This window comes from Palaemon carinicauda, chromosome 19 (genome assembly GCF_036898095.1).
Source record: "Palaemon carinicauda isolate YSFRI2023 chromosome 19, ASM3689809v2, whole genome shotgun sequence".
Taxonomy (NCBI): Eukaryota; Metazoa; Arthropoda; class Malacostraca; order Decapoda; family Palaemonidae; genus Palaemon; species Palaemon carinicauda.
In genome coordinates, this window is record NC_090743.1 from 43,005,875 (window position 1) to 43,026,366 (window position 20,492).

Genomic DNA, 20,492 nt, shown 5'->3' on the forward strand with positions numbered 1-20,492 from the left:
GCTGACTTCCTGTTACATCTTAGGAATGTTAGATCTCTTTCGGCTCCTACGATCAAAGGGTACAGAAGTATGTTGGCATCAGTTTTCCGCCACAGAGGCTTGGATCTTTCTTCCAACAAGGATCTACAGGACATCCTTAAGTCTTTCGAGACCTCTAAAGAACGTCGCTTGTCCACTCCAGGCTGGAATCTAGACGTAGTCTTAAGGTTCCTGATGTCTCCTAGACAGCCTCTTTCAAAGACCTTACTCTCAAAACTCTTTTCCTCGTCTGCCTTGCAACAGCCAAAAGAGTTAGTGAGGTTCACGCCTTCAGCAGGAACATAGGATTCACATCCGAAACAGCAACATGTTCCTTACAGCTCGGGTTTTTGGCAAAAAATGAACTTCCTTCACGTCCTTGGCCTAGATCGTTCGAAATTCCTAGCCTCTCCAACATGGTGGGTAACGAGCTAGAGAGAGTTCTTTGCCCTGTCAGAGCTCTAAAGTATTATCTTAAAAGGTCAAAACCTATACGAGGACAATCAGAAGCCTTATGGTGTGCCATCAAGAAACCTTCGATGCCTATGTCCAAAAACGCAGTTTCGTATTACATAAGGCTTCTGATTAGAGAAGCTCATTCTCACATGAAGGATGAAGACCTTGCTTTGCTGAAGGTAAGGACCCACGAAGTGAGAGCTGTAGCTACTTCGATGGCCTTCAAACAGAACCGTTCTCTGCAGAGTATTATGGATGCAACCTATTGGAGGAGCAAGTCAGTGTTTGCATCATTTTATCTCAAAGATGTCCAGTCTCTTTACGAGAACTGCTACACCCTGGGACCATTCGTAGCAGCGAGTGCAGTAGTAGGTGAGGGCTCAGCCACTACATTCCCTTAATCCCATAACCTTTTTTAACCTTTCTCTTGAATGCTTTTATTGTTGTTTTTGGGTTGTTACGGTAGGCTAAGAAGCCTTCCGCATCCTAGTTGATTTGGCGGGTGGTCAATTCGTTCTTGAGAAGCGCCTAAGTTAGAGGTTGTGTAGAGGTCCTTTAGTATGGGTTGCAGCCCTTTATACTTCAGCACCTTAGAGTTGTTCAGCCTCCTAAGAGGAACGCTGCGCTCAGTAAGGAAGACGAACTTATTGAAGGCAGAGTAATGGTTCAAGTCGACTTCCTTACCAGGTACTTATAATTTCATTGTTATTTTGAATAACTGATAATATGAAATACGGGATACTTAGCTTCTTGATATACATGTACACTGGTTTTCACCCACCTCCCTGGGTGTGAATCAGCTACATGATTATCGGGTAAGATTAATATTGAAAAATGTTATTTTCATTAGTAAAATAAATTTTTGAATATACTTACCCGATAATCATGATTTAATTGACCCACCCTTCCTCCCCATAGAGAACCAGTGGACCGAGGAAAAATTGAGGTGGTGTCAACAAGAAGTACTGCAGTACCTGGCCACAGGTGGCGCTGGTGAGTACACCCCCCTCTTGTATAGCGATCGCTGGCGTATCCCGTCCGTAGAATTCTGTCGGGCAACGGAGTTGACAGCTACATGATTATCGGGTAAGTATATTCAAAAATTTATTTTACTAATGAAAATAACATGATTATAACTAACCTAATCTTGAATTAATTTTTCCCCAGGTTTATGCTCTCAGTCTGATGCGAAAGCTTAGACGTTTCAGACTAGTATAATTCATATATGAAATATTTATTTTTGAGTTGTTGCTGTTCTGAAAATATTTTATTTTAATATGTTAATTTCCTTGTATTTTCCTTATTTCCTTTCCTCACTGGTCTATTTTCCTTGTTGGAGCCCTGCATCCTGCTTTTCCAATTAGGGTTGTAGCTTAGCAAGTAATAATAATAATAATAATAAAAATAATAATAATAATGCATTGTCGGTTGATGGCTAGCCCAATGCAAGAAATTACTTAGTCATAAAATCAGCTCTAGAAAACTCGTTTTCATCGATCCTATCCTGTTGCCAAAACTGAGGTTCAGATATTAATTGCAAATCAATTGTAGTTGAGGGTCAAAGTCATAAATCTTATTACTGATATTTTGTTCTTGTGTTATGGTTGTAATGTCTTTTATTATTTGAATTTCTCAAACATTTGAGAGTTCTTTGGTATCTGTGTCTTGTGTTCAAATTCAATATTATTTCGCTAAGTCTTGGCCTCAATCTGATTGATTCAAGAGACACTGTAGTAAGCAAATTATGTAGAACTTATATATGGAGAGGGATATCATTAATTTTATTCCTTCTTGATGGCTGTAAATTTCACCAGATTTTCTAAAAATATTGAAACAGTCTTGATTAGGTTATAGCTAGGCACGAATATTATGAGGATGATAATAATAATAATAGTAATAGTAACAGTGATAATGGTTATGATGATAATTAAAGTAGCAGCTATGCCTTTATGAAACCTTAGGTGTTCAACGTGTGGTCTACAGGACCTGTGACATGTAGGTGAAAGTTGCTAGGATCCCGAATATAGCTCAGGCATGTTGTTCAATCTTATTTCTCTTCCTCCTTTTTTTTATATTTTATTTTGATTGTTAATTACTTCTCCCGTAGTTTATATATTTCCTTGTTTCCTTTCCTTCCTGGGCTATTTTTCCTTGTTGGAGCCCTTGGTCTTATAGTATCTTGCTTTTCCAACTAGGGTTACAGCTGAGCTTGTAATAATAATAATAATAATAATAATAATAATAATAACATATTTTTATGCTTGTATCATGCAAGCAAGTAGATATAAATTATACCTGATATGATTAATTCGTTTTCTCATCTTTTCAGAAAAAGCCTCTTCACCTCCTTCTCTCAGAAGTTAAGCTATGCAGTTCTACCACTGGAAATATCTATAGCTATGTGAATTATCGTGAACCATATGGATTTCAAGAGGGTTTTGGAGAAAAATATCATCATCAAGAAACCGAATCAAGAGAACAGTGTGATTTGTTTCAATGGACGATTTTGTGCCAAAATGGTGTTATTTACAGACTTTTAACTACGGGAAACTAGAAAAAATTCAATTTTGCTTGTTAGCACAAATCCCACCAGCTTATGTTTATATTATTGTTTGCGTATAAAATCATGTTAGGGATTCTCATAACTACTTAGTAATAACTTAGCATATGAGACCCTATTAGTGGCTAGTGCGCTTCAGGATACATAGATTATCATATATGTATCATATTAGTATTAAAAACAGCTATTCTATTAGGTAACTTGAGTAAAATATGTTTCCTTGTGGAAAGAGTTTTTACTGATTTTTTTTTTTTTTTTTTTTTTTTGGAGTTTGGTATCAGCCACAAGCATCTCGTAATGCTTCAAGGCATATAGTTCATTTTAATTTATCAATATTTCGAAAACTAACATCAGGTTTCTAGATACAAAGCATTGAACTTTGAGTTCTTAGTAGTTGAAATATTTCGATGTTACTAGATAACTCAGCATGTTCTAGTATTCTCAGTCATTTGCTTGAATTACTTACAAGCTATGATTTCATTAGGCACTTCAATACAAAAAGTATTTTACTTTTGATTCATGTTAGGTTAAGAATTATATTAGGTAGCTGAGTATGTTTCCGGATACAAAGTCTCTCTTTAATTTCGACTTAAAAATTACCTCATTTTGGTAACTCATCATGTTTTAGTATACATAGTCCTTCAGCTTAAATTCTGATGTTTTTGCAGATTACCTGGCTCTTCCGGCCAGACACGGACCATTGCAATAATGCAGTCTGTTGTCAAATACTTATTATTATACTTAATCTTGAGAGATATAGGCTGCAAAGTTTAATACCCTCATACTGCATTATGTAGTTCAGTTTGTTTTAGGATACAAATTCTCCCAAGAATTCTATTTCTGAGGTGTAGTTATAAGTATGCAATAATTTTTCTTAGAGAATATAAAAAAAGAATATCTAACAATTTATCGAATTCCAAATCTCTCTAACAATTTATCGAATTTCAAATCTCTCTAATAACAGATCGTATGAAGTAATTGTAATGATGTATAAAAGAATTTATTAACTTTAGTATCGATCATACTTCAGCAAATCAACCCCAATAATCATGTTATATGCTTCCAAGCGCAAGTTTGTCAACAGAAAAAACCCTTGTATATTGTGGCCACTTGAAAATTAAGAGTTCTTGTTCCATTGCACGGTACATTAGTTACTTTTGACTTTTTGTTAATAAGATATGTCACAAATAACACCATCCTTTGAGGCTAACACGAGGTTTTGTACCAGTCTGTATAACTCAGCAATAGAATGTTCAGTAGAATATTTGGATCTTCCTCTAGTGAGGGATCCCTTATTCCCTTCCAGTGGGCAGTGGTTCTTGAATGGGAGGTTAGACCCCTTACTTAGGCCTGTAAAACGTTAATTAGATTAGAAACCTAACAAGCTTTCAGATGGAGAAAAATTCTTCAGTACTGAACTTCTTGAAGTAGACCTAATATTGCACTCTACAAAGTTTGGTCTGTGCACAGCTCGGCAAGTCTTTCAAAGAGTTGTAGCTCCAGTCATGAAATAGCTACATCTTCTAGGTATGCGAATCTTATCAAACCTTGACAACTTATCTACAGTATCCATATGCAAGTAAGCTCTTAAGATTGATTGTCTTACTAGTATTGCACTCTGTATATTTCGGCCTAATCATATCCCGACAAGACTTTCGAAGGGTCATGGCTCCTGTCGGGAAATCGCTACATCTTCTAGGTATAGGAATCCTATGAAAACTGGACGACTGGAGAAAAATTTTCCAGTATTGAACTTCTTAAAGTAGACCTAATATTGCACTATGCATACTTAGGTCTATGCACATCTCGGCAAGTCTTTCGAAGAGTCGTGGCTCCAGTCGTGAAGTAGATACATCTTCTAGGTATGTGATTCTTATCAAACCATGGCAACTAGTTGGTATAACTTAACTACAGTATCCATATGCAAGTAAGTTCTTAAGGTTGATTGTCTTACTAGTATAGCACTTTGTATACTTCGGCTTAAGTACAGCCCGGCAAGTCTTTCGAAGGGTCATGGCTCCAATTAAGAAATAGCTACATCCTCTGGGTATAGGAATCATACCAAACCTGGACGACTGGTTTGTCCTTGTAAATTTACTTCCCTGGAAGTTGAGGGTCAAAGAACTTGCTTTTATCTTTTATGTACTTAAGGATTTTTACAAATTGACAAAATGATAAAAATCCTATCTTACGTTAGGCATAATCTGTAGTTCATTTGAGGATGAGGATAGACTTGGTTCTTTATTGAAATGTTCCCTGGGGAAGGAGAGTAGACTTTCTTCCTATCTTACTATAGGCTCAAGGAATTTATGGAACATCAGTACTCCAGCCAGCAAGTGGTTGAGCCTTCTGAGCAATATGGCTCCTCTACTCATCCTCAGAATGAACCTTTATGGCGCATATGAAAACATGTAAGGACAGATCTTCCTTTTCTGATTTTATCTTTATCCCCTCCTTAACTATCCTAGATCAGGATTCTTGTACTGAAATAACCGAGATCTTTTATATTCTGGCCCCGGACTGGAATCCAGAAAGAAATCTAGACCTTACTTTACGCTTAATCCCGTTCTAAAGTTGTGAGTTGCAACTTAAACCATACTTCACTTCTTAGGTCAGTAAAACAAGGAGAATTTACCTCTTCACATCAGTCATGTGACTTATGGCAACCCTCAAAGTTCTTTATCAAGCCCAAAAGAATAGTCATAGGGAAGATAGTAGCATTTTATGTAATCAACAGAATGGGTTTCTTGTACAGTGTATAAGTCCCTCTTATGCCTAGCACAGGAGAAGCTTTAATGGACACAATCAAAGATTATCACTAGACATCATCGACACTTCAGTCCCCTATCCGTTAGCTTTGGCAATCACCGCCATGCTGCAGACCTGCTTCAACCTAGTTTTTACTCCTTCCCCCTATTTGCCATGATAATGGAGGTTCTAAAAAAATTCAGATCAATGATGAACTCCTTATTGTTACTTTCTAGCATCAGAGGTAAGTGTTTCCAGAATTTTGGCTACTACTGGTAGAGCTTCCTTGATCGCATCCTATCAGGAAATTTTTATCCCAGTATCCCCATTTCCTCAGACTAGACAGAAACCACTTTGTACATCGCCTTGCTGCATGTAGACCCCAAGGTCTATATATGTTGGTAGACCCCATCATCTCCTCAGAACAAAAACGTTTTCGAAACTCTAGAGAGACTTGTCACCATTAAGAGGTACTAAAAAAATACTCTTCGCCAACACCAGTGGTCTGTGTATCAGTTGTGTAATCTAGTGGAATTTCTGTGATTGGAGCCTTTCTAGATAATATCGGGCTAAATAGATTCTTTAGATATGTCAAGAATACCTTTGTACTTGCAACTAAGGGTGCTGATCTCAGTTTTATGTCACTAAATTAGACGTGCTTAATGACCCAGCCTAAAAAGAAACCTTTAGAGCTTTTAATTGTTTTGAGACACTTCCAACCTTTAGGGACATTGTACCAAAAACAATGTCCCTAAGATAATACGAGTATCTGGTAAACCACTTGAACCAATAAACTGTATTAAGTTTATGTAGTTCTAACAGGATTGTTAACCCTTTGAAGCAGTTAATTCTTATGAGCTTAGTATTAAGGCATTAATTTTAAATACCTCTCTTAACACTTGTCACTATCAAAAGAATAGGTAAAACCTTTGTACAGTATTTGTTTCCCTGCTAATGGAGTGGGTCTTTCACTCTTATATGAGTTTAGAGATAGCAATTACCTCATGGCTAAAGGCCTTCCTTCTCAGGAATATCTTTTTAACTCACTCTGCCCCTTCATGAGTGAGTATTCAGATGAAATGACGCTTTGTCTAGATAGGAACTTAAAAGCTTATCTGCACAGATACTTAAGAAACAGACATAAAGTCAAAGTTGCTCCTGTTAAATCAAAATTAGGTCAAGTCTTGTCAAGAAAGGCTTTCTTTCTTGTTTAAAGAAACTATTCATAGATGGTCTCTGTGAGACTTTTCTGCCTTCGTTGAAGTTGAAGCCATAATATAAGTGGAGGTGGAAACATAGCTCAATGATTTTTCCAAACTCATTTCAGGTGAAGAAATCATGAATCAAGCTCGATGGAGGTTAGTTCCATTTTGGCATCACTTCATTTGAAAGCCGTTAAGATTGTTCATGTGTGCCATATTCTAGTACTTGTAGGTGATGTGTCCGTTTGAACCTATGAGGATCATAATTTTCCAGTATACTCGTTTTTAAGTTTCCTGGTATTGAGTTTCGGTGGATGTAGAAGTACATATTTTTCTTTTATAGAAGACTTCTCTACATTTCTAGGTCTTGGTCAATTTATATGTAATAGTCCGTCTTTCAGTGTACAGCAACTCCTAGATGCATGCTGTATACCATTAATTCTTCATGCAGAAACCATTATCTATGGTGTTTTCTCTTGCCATTCACACTGATGAGCGAAGCACCAGAATTGTTACCATGTTCAGAACTGTCTCTGATAAAAGCAGCAGTGGATAGGATCACATGTAGGAAACTTTCAAGGAATTTTAACTAACTCTTGTCATTCCATGTTTCTACTGAGGTTGATTTATCTACCCTAAAGAGTACCATCCTTCTTTCTAATTAGGGTACCTGAGATTGATTATTGAGGAAGATTAATTGAAATGAAGCAGTTTATCTTTATGGAAAATCTTTAAATACCCAATAATCATATAAACACCTTCTCAGCTCCCCCTAAAATTCCAGTTGATTTAATACTGGTGGTAAGGGAGCGCTGCAATCTCGGTCCATTAGTATTAAATTCAGAAAGGTAATTTTTTCTACCTTCCGTTGACAAACTTGCCTTTGGAAGCATATTGTATATATGATTTTTGGTTAAGTATAGGAACTCGAAGCGTATTACCTATGTAGGTATTTTTTTTTTCTTTTTTTTTTGCGGTGGTGTTTCCGGTTGTGGGACGAGGGGGAGGGGGCTAAGATTACATAAGGTTAGTTATCTCTATATGTCATTCATGAAACTCGTATCATAGTCGGATTATGAAGTTAATATTGTTTATAATACTTCTTATAATACTCCTTTTAGCATCCATGCATAATTATTTGCACTTATCCTGCTATACCAACTTAACTAACTATATATTTAATAGCTTCTAGGTATAGTGTTATTGAGATAGGTGTTACAAGAGATAAGCTTAATACAGGAGGCCGTACTTCCAGTACTTACAGGTTCAAGTTCACCTTTTAGCATAGGTAATATTTTATAGAATGCATTGGAGAGGACGGATCAGGCAACCGACCCCTTAACATAGGGACAACGGTGGGTAAGAAGATAGGTAATATTTTAGAACCTAGTTTATCTAATATAAGCTCAATGTTGTTGATAAAAAATAATTTATAATTATTTTAAAGTGATTAGAAATAGAATAGTTTGCTAACTCCTTAACACAGATTTTGCCCAATCTAAAAGTCTTGCTTAGAGAAGTAAAAAATTCTTGACGATTTGATTTTAAGTATTATGAGGTTTTGAGTAAATTCAAGTCATAGGGACTACTTATGAGGGTACTTTAAATGCTGAATGACCTCCTGGCCTAATTGTAGGTCATATGACCCAAGTTCTATTAATCAAATCAAATGTAATGGTGTTTTCAACTAAATTTAGTTCACTTTTAGGTTACTTAAATTGAAAAGAAACTTCCCATGTGAGAAGGATATACCATCTTGAAAGATTGAATCAACTTTGAAATTAGAATATTTCTATTGATAGAAATTTATGCATTTGTAAAGCTTTAGCTCTAAATTGAGTTATTTTTATAATCTTCTTCTTATTCATTGAGAAAGATGGTATTTTTCTATTATTGTCAAATTTCATAAGCCAGTTAAGTTGCTCAAAACTTTTCTTTTGGTTTTCGAGATGAGGTGAAGATTAAGATGCCAGTTAAGCAAGAAAGCCTTAAGGAAATTCATGGGAAGTAAGGAAAATATTTAGTATCAGAGGTATTTTTCATATTGGCAAATTACCCCTAAAAATCAATTTTTTATGATAATTCTGGGCAAAATATTAGTCCACAAAAAAAAAGACAAAATATTAATAGAAGAGCTTGTCTTAGTATAAAAAATAGGCAATTATTAATAGAAGAGATTATTTCAGTCTACCAAAAATCACTTAAGGCATTATTTTTTTTTGTTGAAATTTAAACATGAACAGGTTTCATAGGCTTGAATATATTAACTTTAACTGTTCAAAAATTTAACGAAATTTTCTCAAGTCTCGTTAAATTGAGAAATCTCGATAGTTAATTTTATTGACATATAGAGCTAAATTTTCAAATATAGTTTTGATGTAATTCCCATTTAATTTAATTTATATGTTAAAGTAAAAATTCAATCATTTTATTTTGAAATAGAGCTAATTTTCAAACTTTTAATAATGGGAAAATCTTATAATAACCAATAAATGTAAAATTTTTTCCAGTGTACGAGGACATCTGTATTTCTTCTTATGCTAATTTTATATACAGTCTCTTAATCTTCAATGAGGTAATTAGAGTGATTTAAGTTTCTCATGACACAGGAAAATCAAGGTCTATATATTGCTAAAATAACAATCTTATCGGCACCAAGCAATCAAAATTTTAACAGGGCTTTTTGTGTGTAGGGTTTCAAGTTATAGAGATGAGAAGCTATTTACATTATGCAATAATGAAGATCAATTTGGTTTATTAATACAGGGATTATACATTTTTGAAAAATTATTTTAAAGCCTCTCTCTAATCATCACCTTTTTTTTCAAGAGTACCTTACTGGATCATACTTGACCGATTTCTTCATTGTTAGTTTTTTACATTTTGGAAGATTAACTTCCCTCTACAGTAAATATTTTGCTGAAGACTTCATATATACTTTACATGCTTAGAAGCACGGCTGCGCACTTGAACCACTTTGCCTGAGAAGTCTATCCCAATTTGCAGGTTTCCTTACAGATTAACTTCTCGCTAAAGTAAATATTTTGCTTAAGTAGCTGAACACTTTACATACCTACATACTTAAATCCCTTTTACTGAGACGTCTCACACAATTTTCAGCCTTTCAAGAAGATTAACTTCCCTCCAAAGTAAATGTTTTGCTGAAAACTTCATATACAATTTACATTCTTAGAAGTACCACTGTGCACTTAAATTAATATTCCTGACACGTCTCACACAATTTGAGGTTTTCAAGATTAACTTCCCTGCAAGGTAAATATTTTGCTAAACACTTCATATACACATTACATGCTTAGAAGTACCACTCTAGACTTAAATTACTTTTCCTGGGACGTCCCACACAATTTGCAAGCTTTTAAAAGGATTAACTTTTTCTTAAAGTAAATATTTTGCTGAAGTTTCTGCACAGTTTACATGCTTAAAAGTACCACTGTAGACTTGAATTACTTTTCATGAGACGTGTCTCACAATTTGCAGGTTTTCAAGAAGTATAACTTCCCTCTAAAGCAAATATTTTGCCGAAGTCTTCATATACATTTAACATGCTTAGAAGTACCACTGTACACCTAATTTGCGTTTCCTGAGATGTCTCATACAATTTGCAGTCTTCCCAGAAGATTGATTTCCCTCTGAAGTTGATATTTTGCCGAAGTTTCTGCACATTTTATAGGCTAAGAAGTACCACTGTACGCAAGAACCACTTTGCCTGAGAAGTCCCACACAATTTGTAGGTCTTACTACCAAACATTAAGTGTGTTTTTTACAAACATTCAAAAAGAGGTACTATCAACATGGATCTCAACTCTCTTACTGTCATTCTTAACATTCTCAATCGTAGGTCTAGTGTTATTCCATGATAGTGTGTATATGGATGTTAGGTCATCAGGATAGAGAATTAAAGGGATTTTTCTTTTCAACTTAAACAGTGAATTTGGATTTTGCCTTGAAATTTTAACAGTAGATATATTTGGCGACGAAGTCTTAACAGTATTTTTTTTTTGTTGCAAAATTTGAACAGAAGATTACTTTTTGCACGAAACAGTTTTTTTTTTTCTATAAAATTTGAATCGTTAATGTTATGTGCCATAGCTGAAGCTGAGCCTTGTTTTTATCATAGTTTTTTAGGGTATAGACTACCGCATTCCAGTGTCAGGGACAAATTGATAACTTGAGAAATATCTTTCAACATTGATTATATAAACTATCCATTTTTAAGAAAACTATTCAAGTTGCTTCCCCTCAATATGCATAAGTTGAAGTACAGAAGTTCTCAAGTAGATAGAAACTTGGAAAGACTGTAGTTAGAAAAAAAAAATGGAAAAGAAAAAAAAAAAAGAAGGCCCCTCGGGGTCAGCACTGCAGTGACCCGAGAGACGCGAGTGTTTCTCGGCAGTGGCAGTGACCTGTCAGTTATCAGCCTCTTAGCCAGGTCAATGAGCCATGTTTTCTAAGCTGACAGCTGATTGGTGGGATGGGGTAAAAGCTCCTCCCTCTTCCCTCCCCCACCCCCAGGTGTATTTCTGCTTTCTCCTCCATTGTTGGAGAATGTTAGTCCATTTCAAATGTAAAACTGCTATACATAGGGAGTACAGGGGATGTGGTAGGATTACTACTGTATAAGCATTAACTTTCGTTTACTCTTATGGTTGTATTTTCTTGAAGATTTTACCGATATGACTTAGTAATATTGTTGATGTATAATGGTCATGAAATTCTAGTTAGCCCTGAACTATAAACTTTATGGATGTTAAACATGCATTTTTGAAATTGTTGTCTGTCTTGTGTGAGTTCTCTCAAAGGACTCTTATCTCATTTATCGTCATTGAAAATTGAGTTTTGTATCTATTTTCTTCAACCAATTTCCTTCTCTTACTTTATTTTCATTCTATTCTTTTCCCTCGTTTCTCTTCCTTTCTCTCCTCCTATATCCTCTCTCAACTTTCCTCTAACTGTATGTTTTTCTGAGAGAAACATTAGCAAAATATCATGTTGTGATGTGTGTTTTTTTGAAGGAGTTTGCCATTGTAAATTGATTTAAATTTTCAAATGTTTTACTTAAGATTAACTTGTTTCCATTATGGGTATCTAACTAAAATGACTTTGTGCAATTGATATAAATCTACTCAAAATGAGTTGACTTCAAAATCTTTGATTTAGAAAAATTGTGTGTGGGGAAATTTTGATTTTGATTGGTAAAATTTTTCCATTAAAAGATATTTATTAGATTCAGATATTCAAATTAATGTTTCATGGGAGATTTCTAACTTGTAGAGCATTTTGTAATAGATGAAAAAGTTTATTTGATTCAACAGATTTTGTATTGTGTTTTTGTGGTGGTCTACATGAAACTTTATCTCACAGAATGATTGATAAGTATTGAATATCATTATATCCAATCAGATGTCTGTAAAAGGTTAAAGTTAGATTTATTGATAAGGTAACTGTAATTGAAAATTAGTTTTAAGAGGGTTCAAATTTTGAAAGGTTCAAGTTTTAAGGGTTTCAAGTTTGTTTTAAAGGGTTTAAGGTAAATATCAACGTAATAAGGGTTCAAAGTTATTACTATGGTCAACCATGTTTATAACAATATTTCTAATTACATTTTTTGACACATGCCGTTTTCTCAAAAGGGGAATCAGCTTGTAGCTTAAATATCTTCTCGTCTTAGTCTCGTCAATCATGTTTGTACGTGACATAAAGAACGGATAAATGGCACAATGGCCAGTTTAAAAAGTCTTAGTGGAATTCCTTGTACAATTCGTAACATCGTCAGTAATTAGACAAACTCGGGTGTATGAATATTGGACAAGTTTAGCCGGAGGAACAAAACAATATGGCCAGGCTGGATAGATTAGAATACCGTTAGATAAATCTTGGTGAAACAAACCAATATAGCAAGTCTGGAAAGGTTAACATAATAGTGGAGAAATTCAGTGGGGGGAACAAACCAATGTGGCAAGTCTAAATAGATTAGAATACTGTTGGAGGAACAAACCAATATGGCAAGTCTGGAAAGGTTAGCATAATGTTGAAGAAATTTAGTGGGGGAGCAAACCACTACGGCAAGCCTGGATAGATTAAAATACTGTTGGAGAAATCTTGTTGGAGGGACAATCAATATGCAAATCTGGATAGATTATAATACTGTTGTAGAAATTTTGTTGGAGGAACAAACTAATATGGCAAGTCTGGAAGGGTAAGAATGATGTTTGAAAAGCTATCTATTTTCTACAACAGAGATTTTTTTTTTTGTTTAATTAGACGAGAAACCTGTTCTCCTTTTAGATCATAAATCCGTTTGAAAGTTGTTCCTGGCTAGGAATGCATATATTCTTATAGAATGTTTGATGAAACTATATGAATTGGAAGCGATGGGAAATAGCTTCCACATATGCACTAAACTTTTACAAAGCTTTGGTTTCAACTTTTGAGATGGTTACCTCAGTTTAAAGAGGTTAAATTTATTTCTGATGTTGGCAGTTTTTCTGTTGAGAGTTTGTGGCCTTGTGTTTTCTTAGAATTCGAAATACATGTCCTAAATGGAAGACTAGTTATATACTGTTTAGGGAAGTTTCTAGTTTGATGCAAGTGGTGAGAAATTATCCGTCTCACTGCTACAAAATTGTATTGGCATGCATCGCCACTAGGCTAAGTCATAATTTAAGATTCCTTTATCTGGCAACAGATTTTACGGATTGTATACCAGATCTTCAGCTACTGTTTTTAAGTTTATTAAGGATTCAAGATAAACGCCATGAAAGGTCCTTGTCATATGTAGCTTGCTTTACAAATTTCACTGTAGGGTTTTCCCTCGGTTGGGTATTGGTGCTGAATGTCCTTGACCAGAACACATTGTCAAGTGTCCCATATTCATAAATCTAACGTAATCTTATTTTACTTTGACCATACCGATTTGGAATTCTAAAACTACAAGTTATATTTATAGTGTCCTCCATTTACAAAAGAAATCTTCTTTGAAGGGATCTTATCCTGTTTAAAAACAGACTACAATTTTTCACCAGTTGGTTTTTAATGAAGAACCAATGACCCAGAATAATACTTATTCAATGAAATCTCTCGGTTATGGCTTCTGGCAATAAGTTTCCAATCAGAGTTCACAGTCCTGTAAGAAGCCTCCTGTCAGGCTTTGTCAATGAGGCCTGCACAGTGAGGGATTTGGAAGTGGTTCTTCCGTAATCTAAGAGTTGAGTCAATGTGAGTTCTTGTTTCAAAGCGACAGTGGAGCAACGATTTAGTGCAAAGCTTTTTGAAGTTTGAAATAACGTTAGTTGTCGGGCAATAATGTCCTACAGCCAGTGTTCATAGTCCTGTGAGAAACCTCCTGCCAGGCTTTCTCTATAAGGCCTACACAGTGGGGGACTCAGAAGTGGTTCATCGGGAATCTGAATGTTGTCGCTATGGAAGACGTTGTTTCCAAGCAACGAAGAAACAATGATTTGGTGCAAAGATTTTTTAACTTGAAAATGATCTTGGTTTGTGGCAATAATATCCTCCACATAGAGTTCATAGTCCTGAAAAAAGAACATCCTACCAGGCTTTGTCTATAAGGCCTACACATTGTTGACTCAATGCAATAGACTGTTTCAAACCAAAACGGAACAATGATCAGGTGTAAAGAATTTAGAAGTTTGAAATGTCCTTGGTTACTGGCAATAATTTACTCCAGCCAGAGTTCATAGTCCTGTAGGAAACCCCCCTGCCAGGCTTTGTCACCGAGTCCTACGCAGGGAAGGACTCTGATTTGGTTATTCCTGAATCTGAGTGTTAACTCAATGCCAGAGGTGGTTTCAAAGCAATGATGGAACAATGGTCTGGTATAAAAAAAATTTGAAGCTTGAAATGTCCTTTGTTTCTAGCAATAATTTTCTCCATCCAGAGTTCATAGTCCTGTTACAAACCACCTGCCATTCTTTGTCTTTGAGGCCTATATAGTGAGGGACTCGGGAGTAGTTTCTTTTTCTGAATCTTAGTGTTGACTCGATACCAGAGATTGTTTCAAAGCAACGATGGAACAATGATTTGTAGTAAAGTTTTTGAAGCATGAAATGTCCTTCGGTTCTGGCAATTATTTCATCCAGCCAGAATTCATAGTCCTGTAAGAATCCTCATGCCAGTCTTTGTCTATAAGGCTTACACAGTGAGGGACTCGAAGTGGTTCTTCCTGAATCTGAGTGGTGACTCAAGGCCAGAGGTTACTTCAAAGCAACGATGAAATAATGATTTGAAGTAAAGCTTTTTGAAACATGAAATATCCTTGGGCTCTGGCAATAATTTCATCTAGTCAGAGTTCATAGTCCTGTAAGAATCCTCCTGCCAGGCTTTCTCTATAAGGCCTACACAGTGGGGGACTCAGAAGTGGTTCATCAGGAATCTGAATGTTGTCGCTATGGAAGACGTTGTTTCCAAGCAACGAAGAAACAATGATTTGGTGCAAAGATTTTTTAACTTGAAAATGATCTTGGTTACTGGCAATAATATCCTCCACATAGAGTTCATAGTCCTGTAAGAATTCTCCTGCCAGGCTTTCTCTATAAGGCCTACACAGTGAGGAACTCGGAAGTGGTTCTTCCAGAATTTGAGCGGTGACCCAAAGCCAGAGGTTTTCAAAACAATAATGGATTAATGATTTGGTGTTAAGCTTTTTGAAGCTTGATATGTCCTTTGTTTCTGGAAATAATTTTTTTTCCAGCCAGAGTTCATAGTCCTGTTTGAAACATCCTGCCAGAATTTGTCTCTGAGACCTACACAGTGGAGGACTCAGAAGTGGTTCATCTGGAATCTGAGTATCGATGCAATGCTTGAGGTTGTTTCAAAGCAACGATGGAGTAATGATTTGTAGTAAAGCTTTTTGAAGCATGGAATGTCCTCGGTTTCTGGCAGTAATTTCCTCCAGTCAGAGTTCACAGTCCTGTAAGAATCCTCCTGCCAGCCTTTCTCTATAAGGCCTGCACAGTAAGGGACTCTGAAGTGGTTCTTCCTGAATCTGAGTGTCGACTCAATGCCAGAGGTTTTCTCAAAGGAACGGTGGAGCAATGAATTGGTGTAAAGCTTTTTGAAGCATGAAATGTCTGGCTACTGGCAATAATTTCCTGCAGCCAGAGTTCATAGTCCTCTAGGAATCCTCCTGCCAGGCTTTGTCTCTGAGTCCTACGCAGTGAGGGACTCGGATTTGGTTATTCCTGGATCCGAGTGTTAACTCAGTGCCAGAGGTTGTCTCAAAGAATTTTGAAGCATGAAATGTCCTTTGTTTCTGGCAATAATTTCCTACAGCCAGAGTTCATAGTCCTGTTAGAAACGTATGGCCAGGCTTTATCTTTGAGGCCTATACAGTGTTTTTTTTTTTATCTGAATCTGAGAGTTGACTCAATGCCAGAGGCAGTTTCAAAGCAACGATGGAACAATGATTTGAAGTGAAACTTTTTGAAGCATTAAATGTCCTTGGGTTCTGACAACAATTTCATCCAATCAGAGTTCATAGGCCTGTATGAATCTCCTGCCAGGCCTTGCCTATAAGGCTTATATAGTGAAAGACTCGGAAGTGGTTCTTCCTGAATCTGAGTGGTGAATCAAAACCAGAGGTTTTCAAAACAATGATGGATTAATGATTTGGTGTAAATATTTTTGAAGCTTGAAATGTCCTTGATTCCTGGTAGTAATTTCTTTCAAGACAGAGTTCATGATACTGTAAGAAATCTCCTGTCAGGCTTTTTCTATGAAACCTACACGGTAGGGGACGCACTGCCAGAGATTGTTTCAAAGCAACGAAGGAACAATGATTTGTGGTAAATCTTTTTGAAGCTTAGATTAAACTTTGTTTCTGGCAATAATTAACTTCAGCCAGAGAGCATAGTTCTGAAGGAGACCTCCTGCTAGGCTGTCTCTCTGAGGCCTACAGAGTGAGGTACTCTGAAGTTGTTGTTCTTGAATCTGAGTGTTGCCTCAATGCCAGAGGTTGTTTCTAAGCAACGATGGAGCAATGATTTGTAGTAAAGCTTTTTGAAGCATGAAATGTACTTGGTTTCTGGCAGTAATTTCATCCAGCCAGATTTCATAGTCCTGTAAGAATCCTCCTGTCAGGCTTTTTCTATAAGGCCTACATAGCAAAGGACTTGGAAGAGGTTCTTACAGAATTTGAGTGTTGACTCAATGCCAAAGGTTGTTTCAAAGCAACGAAGGAACAATGATTTGTAGGAAAGCTTTTTGAAGCTTAAAATGTTCTTGGTTTCTGGCAACAATTTCCGCCAGGCAAGTTTCATAGTTCTGTAAGAATCATCCTGCCAACCTTTGTCTATAAAGCTTACACAGTGAGGAAGTCGAAGTGGATCTCCGGGAATCTGAATGTTGACTTCAAGATAAAGTTTTTTTCAAAACAACGATGGAGCAATGATTTGGGGTAAAAATTTTTGAAGCTTGAAATGTCCTTGGTTTCTAGCAGTAATTTCCTCCAGCCAGAGTTTATAGCTCTGTAAGAATCCTCCTGCCAGGCTGGGTAAAAATTTTTGAAGCTTGAAATGTCCTTGGTTTCTAGCAGTAATTTCCTCCAGCCAGAGTTTATAGCTCTGTAAGAATCCTCCTGCCAGGCTTTGTCCATAAGGCCCACACAGCGAGTGGCACAGAAGTGGTTATTCTGGAATCTGATTGTTGACTCAATGCCATAGTTTTATCAAAGCAATGATGGGACAATAATTTAGTGTAAAAGTTTCTGAAGCTTGAAATGTCATTGGTTTATAGCAGTAATTTCCTGTAAGAATCCTTCTGTTAGGCTTTGTCTGTAAGGCATACACAGTAAGGGACATACAAGTATTTCTTCTGGAATCTGATTGTTGATTCAATGCCAGAGGCTGTTTCAAAGCAATGATGGAGCACTGACTTAGTGTAAAGCTTTTTGAAGTATGAAAAATACTCGGTTTCTGGCAGTACTTTTTATTCAGCCAGAGTTCATAGTTCTATAAGAATCATCCCGCCAGGCTTTGCCTATAAGGCCTACACAGTAAGGGACACAGAAGTGGTTTTTCTGGAATCTGAGCGTTGACTCAATGCCAGAGGTTGTTTCAAAGTAACGATGGATCAAGGATTTGTTTTAAAGCTTTTTGCTTTTTGAAGCTTGAAATAATTTTTTTTTTTTTTTGCAAAATCAGCGTGCATTTGAATTGCCCTCTTATAAATTCTTGTCTGGGAAGCACTATCGCCTGCTATCTCTCTTCCTTTTATCAATGCAAAAAATCTACATTCTCTAATGTTTCTGATTACTCTGTTATAAATTTCTCTTCTGCAGCTTTTTTTTTCTTTGTAATAAGAATAGGAAATGTAGTGGGTGGTAAATATGGCTCTCGAACCAGTTGGCTCCTGAGTATGGTAATAAAGTCCATTAAATTTATGGCCCTCATGTCTGTTGATAAGTGGGGCCCTCAGTCTGTCTCTCGAGTATAGCTATTGGGTTTATACGTTTCAAGTCTGGTAATAAAATCCAAGTAAAACAAAACCTGCAAGCTAATATATGTTCGTTTGTTTTCTATTCTTATTCAGGAAGTTGTTAGCTTTCAATACTGGTCAGTATTGGCGATGCTTTTGGTCAAGTAGTGTATACTTCTCTAAAATCTTAACAGAATTATACTTGTGTGAATGTAGTACAGGGTTAATCTCCGACAAAGACCGGGTTTTGCCATGAGAATTAGTTTTTTGGAAAATGTTCTCCATATGACGTTTCAAGAGGAAAGATTTAGTATTCTCAGGATAACTTTGGATACGGAGCAGGACTGCCTTATCCTAGATAAGACTCAAAGTTTCTGGAAGTGAAGTTTGATTGATTACTAGGACAGGAACAGAAGTGATGACCTTTGATAAAACCGTAAAAGTTGATTGATTACTAGGACAGGAACAGAGGTGATGACCTTTGATAAAATAGTCAAGGTTGATTGATTACTAGGAAAGGAACAGAAGTGATGACCTTTGATAAAATAGCAAAGTTTGATTGATTACTAGGACAGGAACAGAAGTGATGACTTTTGGAAAAAAAAAAGTAAAGTTTGATTGATTACTAGGACAGTGATGACCTTTGATTAAATAGGCCATTCCACGGCTGTTTGGGGTCGATAGAAATTCCTGCAAGAATTACAATGTTCGGAGAGTTCATTAAATATGATAAAATGTCAAGACATTCAAATAAAGGCTGAGGACGGAAGTATTGCTAAGGGAAAACTTTTGAGATAAAACACCCGTAGGAATGTACGAATTATTCACTAGGCATTCCTCCCCAATTACTTGGCAATGGAACAAATTTCATAAGAGGTTTTACTAAGACAATAAAATGGTCCCGTGGTTCATGTGTACATGGTACACTTGAAGGCTATTTACCTTACTCAATCATTTACATTTCATGATCTCGGACCATAAGACGTTTTAGGGGTTTGGGTCACTCAAGTCTGCTTTTTTTGGGTGCTGTGTGTGTCTTAGTGTAAATAATTATATTGCTATGACAAGCCCGAAGGATAACTTTGTAAAATTGAAAGAAATAAAAAGTTAATTAGATCTAGTATGTTTTTTTAATCGTGGTGTTCCTGTAAAATATTAGTTAAGAAAGACATCTGAGAAGATTTGTGATTATTCCATAATTATCAAATGAATCTTGTAGAGAGAAGTGATCATGTATACTGTACCAAATTGGTTTTGACCGAAATAACGTAAATTTGAAAATAAACAAGGATAAGTATTAATTAAATACATCCATGGATGAGATCCTAATAGGCCTTGCCTGAATGAGATAAGAAATTTGAATTAATTATTATATAAAGTAAAGTAAGTAAAGTGTCATATTACTAAAGTCAAGAGTAAAACTGCTCACAAGAAATAGAATTCAAATTGATATGTTTTGTGTCATTCGAGTTAGATATAAATTTGACATTCAAAACAGGTAAATTTTGTCATTCGAGTTATAATTAAATTTGTGACATTCAAAAAGGATAAAGTAAAAAATTAAAGTAAAAAAATAAATCAAATGATACGGTTAATCTAAAAACAAAGAATGAAGTCACTCAAAAAAGTACCTTTATATCTAAAGGATATTTTCTGACATCACAGCATTTGGTCGTCAAATTTTGAATTGAAATCTGTCATGTTTATTGAGCTAATAGACATAGTACGACACCAGTTGGATCAACATTTGACGATTGGACGTTAAATGATGTCTTTGAATAGGCTACGGTAAGCCACCTAAAAACACACAGATATTTTAGTGAGATATCCGAGATTAAAGTTTAGAATTCTTTCTATTAAATGTACTAATATAATGGCTAAGACGCTCAAAAAAACATTCATTATAGTATAGGTCTTTTGCATAATGTTTCCCGTTTTCTATGCTAAAAGACAAAACTCATATTCTCTGATGATACTTGGTTTAAATTGGTTCTTTGGGGGAGACTCAGAATACAGAAGGCAGAATTTGAAATTGTATGTTTACATCCTGTAGA

General features: G+C 35.8%; 1 long non-coding RNA gene across 1 annotated transcript in view; it reads left to right on the forward strand.

Moving 5' to 3' along the window:
- The window catches only part of LOC137658605 (uncharacterized), a 96,826-nt gene extending 93,531 nt beyond the window's left edge, over nt 1-3,295 (forward strand). The window contains exon 6 of the long non-coding RNA XR_011047387.1: nt 2,804-3,295. This is a non-coding gene — a long non-coding RNA (uncharacterized lncRNA). The remainder of the gene's footprint in view (nt 1-2,803) is intronic.
- Nucleotides 3,296-20,492: the final 17,197 nt, after the last annotated feature.